The sequence below is a fragment of the Diplotaxodon limnothrissa genome, linkage group LG12 (assembly GCF_057381915.1).
Source record: "Diplotaxodon limnothrissa isolate DT_005_m linkage group LG12, D_limnothrissa_male_GT1.1, whole genome shotgun sequence".
NCBI lineage: Eukaryota > Metazoa > Chordata > Actinopteri > Cichliformes > Cichlidae > Diplotaxodon > Diplotaxodon limnothrissa.
In genome coordinates this window covers 38887668-38896322 of record NC_140607.1, presented here as the reverse complement: position 1 = coordinate 38896322, position 8655 = coordinate 38887668, and positions in this window count along the sequence as shown.

The following is an 8655-nucleotide window of genomic DNA, read 5'->3' as shown; positions in this document are numbered from 1 at the left end:
ATCTGCAAACCAGTGGACTGAAACAATATCATCCTCGTCCGAGGGGTGATCTGCTCTTTCATTGTCTTTCTGAGTGGTCCGTCGCGTTCTGGGCCTTTTCTTGGGTTCTGGTTGTTCAGGTTTCACTTCCTTGGCTGCAGAGAGGAACCCACAAGGGAGTAAGAGGTCTCTGTGTAGGGTGCGTATGGGGCCATCCCCGCCCTCTGGTTTAACGGTGTAGACAGGGAGGTCTCCAGCTCGTTTCACCACCACATGGACGGTCTGCTCCCATTTATCGGCGAGTTTGTGTTTTCCTCGAATGCGTATGTTCCTGACCAGCACTCGGTCCCCGATTTCCAAGGTAGATGTGGTCACATGTTTGTCAAATCTGGTTTTGTTCCTTTCGGCTACCTTTGCAGCACTCCGTGTAGCTATTCTATAGCTCTCCTCAAGATGGGATTTGAGGTCCTTAACATATTGGGAGTGTGACTTGTTTTGTTGTTCTCTCACAGGTAAACCGAAAGCCAAATCGACAGGCAACCGTGGCTGACGCCCAAACATCAGCTCATACGGTGTGAATCCAGTTACCTCGTTCTTGGTACAGTTGTACGCATGAACTAAAGGCTTTACAAAATCCTTCCAATGTGACTTGTCTTTGTTCTCCAGAGTTCCAAGCATACTTAAGAGTGTTCGGTTAAAACGCTCCACCGGGTTGCCCCTGGGGTGGTACGGCGTAGTCCGAATCTTCTGTATGCCTGCTACTTCACACAGCCCCTTGATCAACTGAGACTCAAAATCAGGCCCTTGATCGCTGTGTAATTTTTCAGGAATGCCATAGTGTACTATGAAATGGTCCCACAGACACTTTGCGACAGTCCGAGCTTTTTGGTTTGATGTTGGGATAGCGACTGCATATTTAGTAAAATGATCTGTGATGACAAGAACATCTTTCACATTACTGCTGTCTGGTTCAATGGATAGGAAATCCATGCAGACTAGCTCGAGGGGTCTTGTCGTCATGATATTCACCAAAGGTGCAGCCTTCTCAGGTAACGTTTTCCTGCGCACACACCTGTGGCAGGTCTTTATCTTTTTCTCCACATCTGAGGACATTCTTGACCAATAGAACCTGGCTCTGACCAGATCGAGTGTGCGCTCTATTCCCATATGACCCATATTGTCATGTAGGCTTGTCAACACAGACTCTCGCAGGTCTTCAGGTAAGACCAACTGGTAATGTTTATTACCGCCTTCTCTTCGTGTTCTGTAGAGAATGTCATTGCACAGCTCGAACCTGTTCAACTCTCTCAGCAACAGGACTACGTCTGGAAGTTCTTTCCTCAATGTGGGAGGGGGTTTCTCCCCACTCTCCATCTGGGTAATAACATGTCTGATGCACCGATCAGATCTCTGGCTGTCTCTGAGATCTGCCGGTGACAGGTGGGGAATGATGTGTAAGCCTCCCAATGTTTCTTCCTGCTCAAAGCTGTCAGGTATAGCATCTCCAGAAATGGCAAGACTTTCGACAAGGGTTATACCTGCATCATCACCCAAAGCTTCAGAGGTGGTTGAATGATAAACAAACTGTCTCTCACAGATAGCATGAACAACGTCCTGATCGACTGAGTCAATATTGTCTGGATCTGACAGATGTTGTTTTGCGAACTGGCATATCCGGTCTCTCTCTTTTTGAGATGTAAGGTCATCAGGTAGCCTGCCATGAGGACGACGCGAGAGTCCATCGGCATCTCCATTTTGTTTTCCAGAACGATACTGGAGTCTGAAATTGAAGGTAGAGAGGGACGCCAACCACCTGTAACTGGTTGCATCGAGTTTTGCTGAGGTGAGGATGTAGGTCAGAGGGTTTGAGTCTGTGACAACGGTGAACTGATTGCCATAGAGGTAGTCACTCAGCTTCTCTGTTACAGCCCACTTTAAAGCCAAAAACTCGAGCTTATGTGCTGGATAGCGGGACTCACTACTTGACAAACCTCTACTCGCATAGGCGATAACCCGCAGCTGTCCCTCCTGCTCCTGGTATAAGGCTGCTCCAAGGCCCGTAGTGCTCGCATCCGTATGAAGGATGTAAGGCAGCTTTGGGTCAGCAAAGGCCAGGACTGGAGGCGACGTTAGCTTGTCAATGATAGTCTCAAATGCTTTCTGGCATGCAGGGGTCCACCGTCCATAAAACGGCTCCTTTGGATCATGATACTGATTACTCCTCCCTTTTGATTTACAATGCTTCCTCAGTGGTGGATAACCGGACGTTAGATCGTTCAGCGGTTTCACAATACTTGAGTAGCCTTTAACAAACCGTCTGTAATATCCACAGAACCCAAGGAAGGATCTCAGCTCCTTAAGGTTCTGAGGGACTGGCCAAGTTTTAAGTGTGGCTGTCTTTTCTGGGTCAGTTTCTACTCCGTGTTGAGAAACAACATGCCCCAAGTACCGAACTGAGGACTGGAAGAACTTGCACTTCTCGGGGGACAGCTTTAAGTCATACTCCTTTAAGCGTTCCAGGACTTTCATGAGTCTGGCTTCATGCTCCTCAAGGGTTTTCGAGAAAACTATGAGATCATCCAGGAAAACAACAACTTCCTTCAGATTTATGTCTCCCATGCATCTCTCCATAAGCCTCTGAAAAGTACTTGGCACGTTTGTCACTCCCTGTGGCATACGGTTGAACTCCCAGAAACCTAGTGGACAGACAAAGGCAGTCTTGGGCTTGTCACTCTCTGCAACTTCGATCTGATAATAGCCGGATTTAAGATCGAGTGTACTGAACCACTTGGAACCTGAGAGTGCGGTGAAGGTGTCATCCAGTCTTGGGAGGGCGTATGCATCTTTCACTGTTTGTAAGTTTAACTTACGGTAGTCAACACACAGACGTACCTGACCGTTCTTCTTCCTGACCACAACAATTGGCGAAGAGAATGGGGACTCGCTCTCGCGGATTACTCCAGTTGCGAGAAGCTCTTGCAAATGCTTTCGAACAGCCTCTATGTCGTGCGGGTGAATCGGTCGGGCTCTGTGTTTGAATGGTGTCTCATCTGATAGCTTAATGTGGTGTTTGACCTTGTCCGTCCTTCCAAAATCCAGATCAGTCTGGGCGAAGACCTCTGGCATACTGCTCAGCTTTTGAGTAATGCGGTCTTTCCAGTCAGAAGGGATGGGAGAGTCGGCAAAGTCAAATGTCACACTAGAGGTCCTGGATGGTTCACACTCTGATGGCTCACTCACAATTTGTTTGTGAGATAGGACAGTCTGTATTGCACTGAGTTCTGCAATCACACTCTTTGCTGGGATGGTAATGTTATGCTCTGACTCATTGGAAACTACTACAGGTAGCTTGCACAACTGGTTATTTGGCAAGTCAAGGAGACAGGTTTGCACCAAAAGCCCCCCAGGCAGGGAAGATACTGAAGGATATTCCAACAGGGCAGATCTCTCAGTGTAAAATTCCTTGATTGATACTGTCCCCTCAAGAACGACTGTTTTCCCAGCTGGGACGTTCACTTCATCCTTGCCACGCATCCTCACTAATCCAACGTTTTCATCTGAACCTTGCTTTTGCCGCAACTCCAGTACTTTGAGTACGGTTCTGTACCCATGAGGAATGGGATGGTAGCCCTCTGGGTTTGCCTCTCTGTACATTTCATACACTACATCAAGAGTGTTTGTTCCTATCAATACACAAGACTTCGTTAATGTCCCGGTGTCTGGGACTACTAGAGCTAGCGTTTTGACTTCTAGTTCAGCACCAAGAAAGTCTTTAGGAAAGGTGATTCCAATCTCAACATAACCCAGGTAAGGTACAAGCTGCCCATTGGCCCCTTCAACCTCCAGAAGGTCATGTAGTGGCTCTATCTGTTGCTCAGACAAATACTGGTCATAGTAGGACTTGGTGACAGTGGTCACTTGAGAACCTGTGTCAAGGAGACAACTGCACACCTTACCTTTGATCGTGACTTGACCTGTACTCTTTGTGCCTATGAGCCTCTTAGGTAGTCTGAAAGGTTGTTCTCCAACATGGGATTGCCTCAAAGTGGCCTGTGCTCTTGGTTTAGCTTGACTTCCAGATTTAGCGGGACGATGTTGACCTGCTTCAGTCCCAGTTTGCCCCACAACTGAGACTGCGTCTAAAAATCCTGGTCAGCAGATGAAGTGTTTTGCATCTCCCAAATGCGACGCTTCTCTCTCAATTGCTTCCTCTTATCAGCGACAAGAGTGGGATCTGGGTCATTACTGCAACTTGCTGAGATGTGGCCATCCTGACCACACTTGAAGCAGTACCATGGTTTAGGCTGGGTACTCCGCCGCAAGTTGGCAGGCTTCGCACTTGTGACCTTGACGCTAGGTGTTGCCATAACCATCTCACGTAAATCACACTCGGCCTTGTCCTTAGGCTTCGAGCTTTTCTTCTGTTTCTTTGCCATCAAATTAGTAAGCTGACTCTGTAGGGATGCAACTTGCTTCCTCAGATCTGTCAACGGGTCAGAATCAGATTGAGTCACTGCCTGTAGCTCACTACAGGTGCAAGTCTTTTGACAGTGCGCCACAACCCGCTGCCGGGTTGAGCCAAGGTGTTTCTTCATCCGTGTAGCTTTAGCTGCCAGTCTATCTTCTTCTGTCCGGAGCATTAATAGAAGTTCTGAGAATGTTGGGGGTTGGCTTTTCTTGTTTTCAAGATTAAGATCTGAGAGCAAGGTGTGGTCCCAACATCCACGACAAAACTGCTTGAGAATGTGTTTATCGGCATCCCCAGCAGAGACTCCTCCCCTCTTCAGAGTAAGGTTCAATGCGCCCTGAAGACGGCAGAGGTACGCAGAGGCCTTTTCACCAGGATCCTGAAGAGTGTTCATGAATTGGGCGAAAAGCTCCTCTCCATCTTCCACTGTTCCAAAAGCTGCATCCAACAACTGAAGGTAAGTCTCAGGTGTAGCTTCTGGGCTCAGTCTGTTGACAATGTCAGCTGCAGGGGACAACAAGCTCTCAAAGATCTTTCTAGATTTTTGAAGTTCAGACATGGCAGGGTCTTTCCTGAGAAGTTCGACATGTGAACGCCATGTGTCATAATCTGTCTCACCGCTGGGTCTGGGGATCCTGCCAGAGAATGACCGGAGTCTCATTGGAGAATATGAATGTGCAATCAAGTCATCTTTCTTCACGATGTGTTCCACAATGACTTTCTGAATTTCAGGTGGGTTGAAACTGTTTGCCGCACTAAATGGGCTCTTTTTGAAATCAACAGGTAGGTGTGGCTCCGCACCACCTTGAATCAATCCTACCTGGGGTGGATCTTCAGAAAACTGCTGGCGTGCAATCTCAGAAGTTTCAAGAGAGGGGTGAAGCTGGTTCTCCCTGTCTGGATCATCAACTTGCATGGAGGAGAGCATACATTCATCATCGGTCTCTGAACTCCCAATGATTTCACTGATCTCTGTCATCATCGACTTCAGTACCTCTTCAAAACTTTTGCCACTCAGTTTTGCCACCTGCTTTATTTCATCTAAGTAGGACTTAGTAGCACTGCCACCCACCTTGGCAGTGTAAACGCTGGAGAGAGCTCTTACATGGTATTTTACACCGGGCTTCCCTTCAACTTCATATGTGTATGGCAAAAGATCAGTTAAGGCATCAATGGCGTTACCACTTCGGTGCTCGACGATCAGGTTTTTGAAAAATTCTGAGTTTGGATCTACAACTGGGACGGCTCTAAAGGTACCATACTGCTTCAAAAAGTCAAGAACCCCTTCATCATCCGATGAATTGAGTGTACCACTAACAATTACTGCATTGGGGACTTTGATACCTGAGCTCAATACAAAATCCATCTTGTGGCAATAGCAAAAGATGTTTCAATGACAATACACACTTTAAGGAGGTTTCACTGCTGATATTCATGCACCAAAGAGCTCCTGGCTGGCTCGCCACTTTTGTAGCACTTACGTGGAGTTACATAAAGTACCGATGGATAATTACCAAAGTAATAAGCAATTTGGGCTAGTGTCAGAAGACTGAGAACGACTCTTAGAGCTCTGGTACACGAATGGCAGAGAAACCAGACAAACACAGTTATGTGGCTTTAAAAGTACTTTAGTGATGTTAAGCCTTGTAAAAGAAATTTGTAAACAACACAGTATTACAACAGGTTTTAACAGAATGTCAAGTATAAAAATTTCCCCCAAAGTAGCAAAAAAAAATAGAATTAAATAAAATTGTGCACAAGTAAAAGAATTAGTCTTTTTTAAGTCCAAATGGTACCGGTGGGGCCCATAGAATTCATCTGACAAGGAGTGTGTGTGTGATTGTCTGTCCTACCGTACTACTTGTACAGTAGAGGACTGTAGTCCATCAATGTGCAAATGAGTGTGCGTGTACATGTATATCGTCTCCTAGGATCTTGGGTTGGCTCGCCATCCAGTGAACACTGGAACACTCTGGGTTCTGGAATCGCTGACCTGGTCTTTGGATTCGTCCCATATAAAAACCTGACCTATAAACAATGGCCAAATATATGTCACGTGCCCTTTAAGGATAACTCTCACAAATTAAACTAAAGTAGTGTCACAGTGCAGTAACTACTATTCAGATCAGCTATCATCAATTCAATCATCATCAGTTCAGTCATGTTGTACAACATTAAAATATCAAGTTTCAAAGGTCAAAGTATCAATATCCAAAATTTCACAGTATCAAGGTTCAATTATTTGTAACCTGCAGTAACATTAAAGATTATCTACAAGGTTTTAAACATTCAGGAATTATAGTCACCATATAATTCACTTTCATTGTAAACATTAATTACATCGATCAAAATAAACTCACTGTACATATATATCTAATCACAAATAAATAAGTATATTACCCCTTTTAAGAAATGGAATAATATGCAAATGCTTATCAGAAATTGAACAAAGTGCAAATAATCAATTTCAATAACACGTAAACACAAGGACTCAGTCCACAAATAGGAGTATTAAAATAGACGTGCTTAATCCCGCTTGTACCATAGGCCTACCAGTACAAGTGGAAATACACTAAAAATTACCTCCAAGTGTTCAATACTGAGTATTGTAAAACAACTGATTGACATCAAAATTTAAACAGGAAGCAGGATAAAGTCTGATTACAATTATCTCTCATAAAGTTATTTTTAGCTGCTTTAACCATTTACAGCTTTTCACATGTTAATGACCTAGTTAACGATCTAACTAGCATAACAACAGCGTTTCAGAGACATCGAACAACTGTACCCACACTCCGCACATCACGTGTCTGATTAGCCACATTTAGCTTACCGCCGTCGAGTGGATGCTCAGCATTTACATGGAGCCACAGCTCAGTAAACCCTCCGGTTTCGCTCTGCCCTTGACAACAACAAGTGCAAATACATAATTTGTGAAAAATATCAGTTTAGATGGTATTTCTTTTAACTCGTTAGAGGTTAATTTCGCCAGCTTACCGATAACAAAAGTTTTAGTCCGTCTGCTCTGTTCGGCTGTAGAAGCAAGAGACTGAAAACTTGGGAGCTGGTACTAAGGAGGGACAAGAGCTGCCTAGAGCTTCACCGATTGGCTGACATGTGAGGAGTGGAGTAAAACAATAGGCTCTCATCAGAGCTCATCAACCCTCTGAGAAACTTAACCCTTGTTTGACCAGAGCATATCATATATAATCTGCATCCCTTCTATGTTTAAATAATTATTTTGATCTCATTTCACTTTCATTAACCGGGACAGTAAGAACAGAACAATGAACATTAAATGTTTTAATTTTTCTTCTCTTTCTGTTTGAGATGATTTTAGGAACTGGGTTACACAAAGGACTCCAAAACAACACAAACTACAAAACCAAATAAAAACTGAGTAATCTGAGCTCATGAGATCTTTATTTTCTGTTCTAAGACTGTGATGGGAGTAACAGTAATCACAGTGATTGTGGTGACAAATTTGTTTTTTGAATACTTGGTTTTCAATATTCAATTTCTAATATTTCTTATGTTGTGTTTTCTTTGTTTTATGTTTTTTCTATACTGTTCTTGAATGGCCTGACCCAGATTTAACAGAGAACAGCTGAAGCTGCATACCTGTGGTAAACAGGAAACTGTGGGTGGAAAGATTACTGTGAGAAAGATGCTGAAAAGGTGCCAGTTGCAGGGTATGCTGCCTGGCAGGAAACGAGACAGACTGTTTTCTGTCTTTGATGCTCCTGCAGTGTGATGTGCATCGCCTTTTCAAGATGAAGTCTGTTTTCTTTTCCTTTCAGTAACTAACACAAAGATAGCTTTCATTCTTTTAATGAATATTTATTATTTCTTCTCACTCAGAAAGATTTACCATCACAACTGTGAGCTGAGCTCTCCAGAGGAGGTGGTGACTGTTAAGTGTGCATGTGTCAGTATTGGCAGGTTCGTTTTAGTTGTAAAATTTTGATAAATGTCAGTTGCGTTATCTACAGATGAAGATTTACACGTGTTCAAACATTTGTGTATAACTGAATATTAACAGTTAACATTCCACCCTAACACCAAGCTATCTGAAAAAACGTGCAAATACAAACCTGTAAAATTAACATCTTTTTTTGGTTCAGTACTTTACAGTCGAATATGTATTATTTAGAAAATGTTGATGTAAATTAGACATTGGTTTGTTTTTCTATTTACACTTTTTTGAT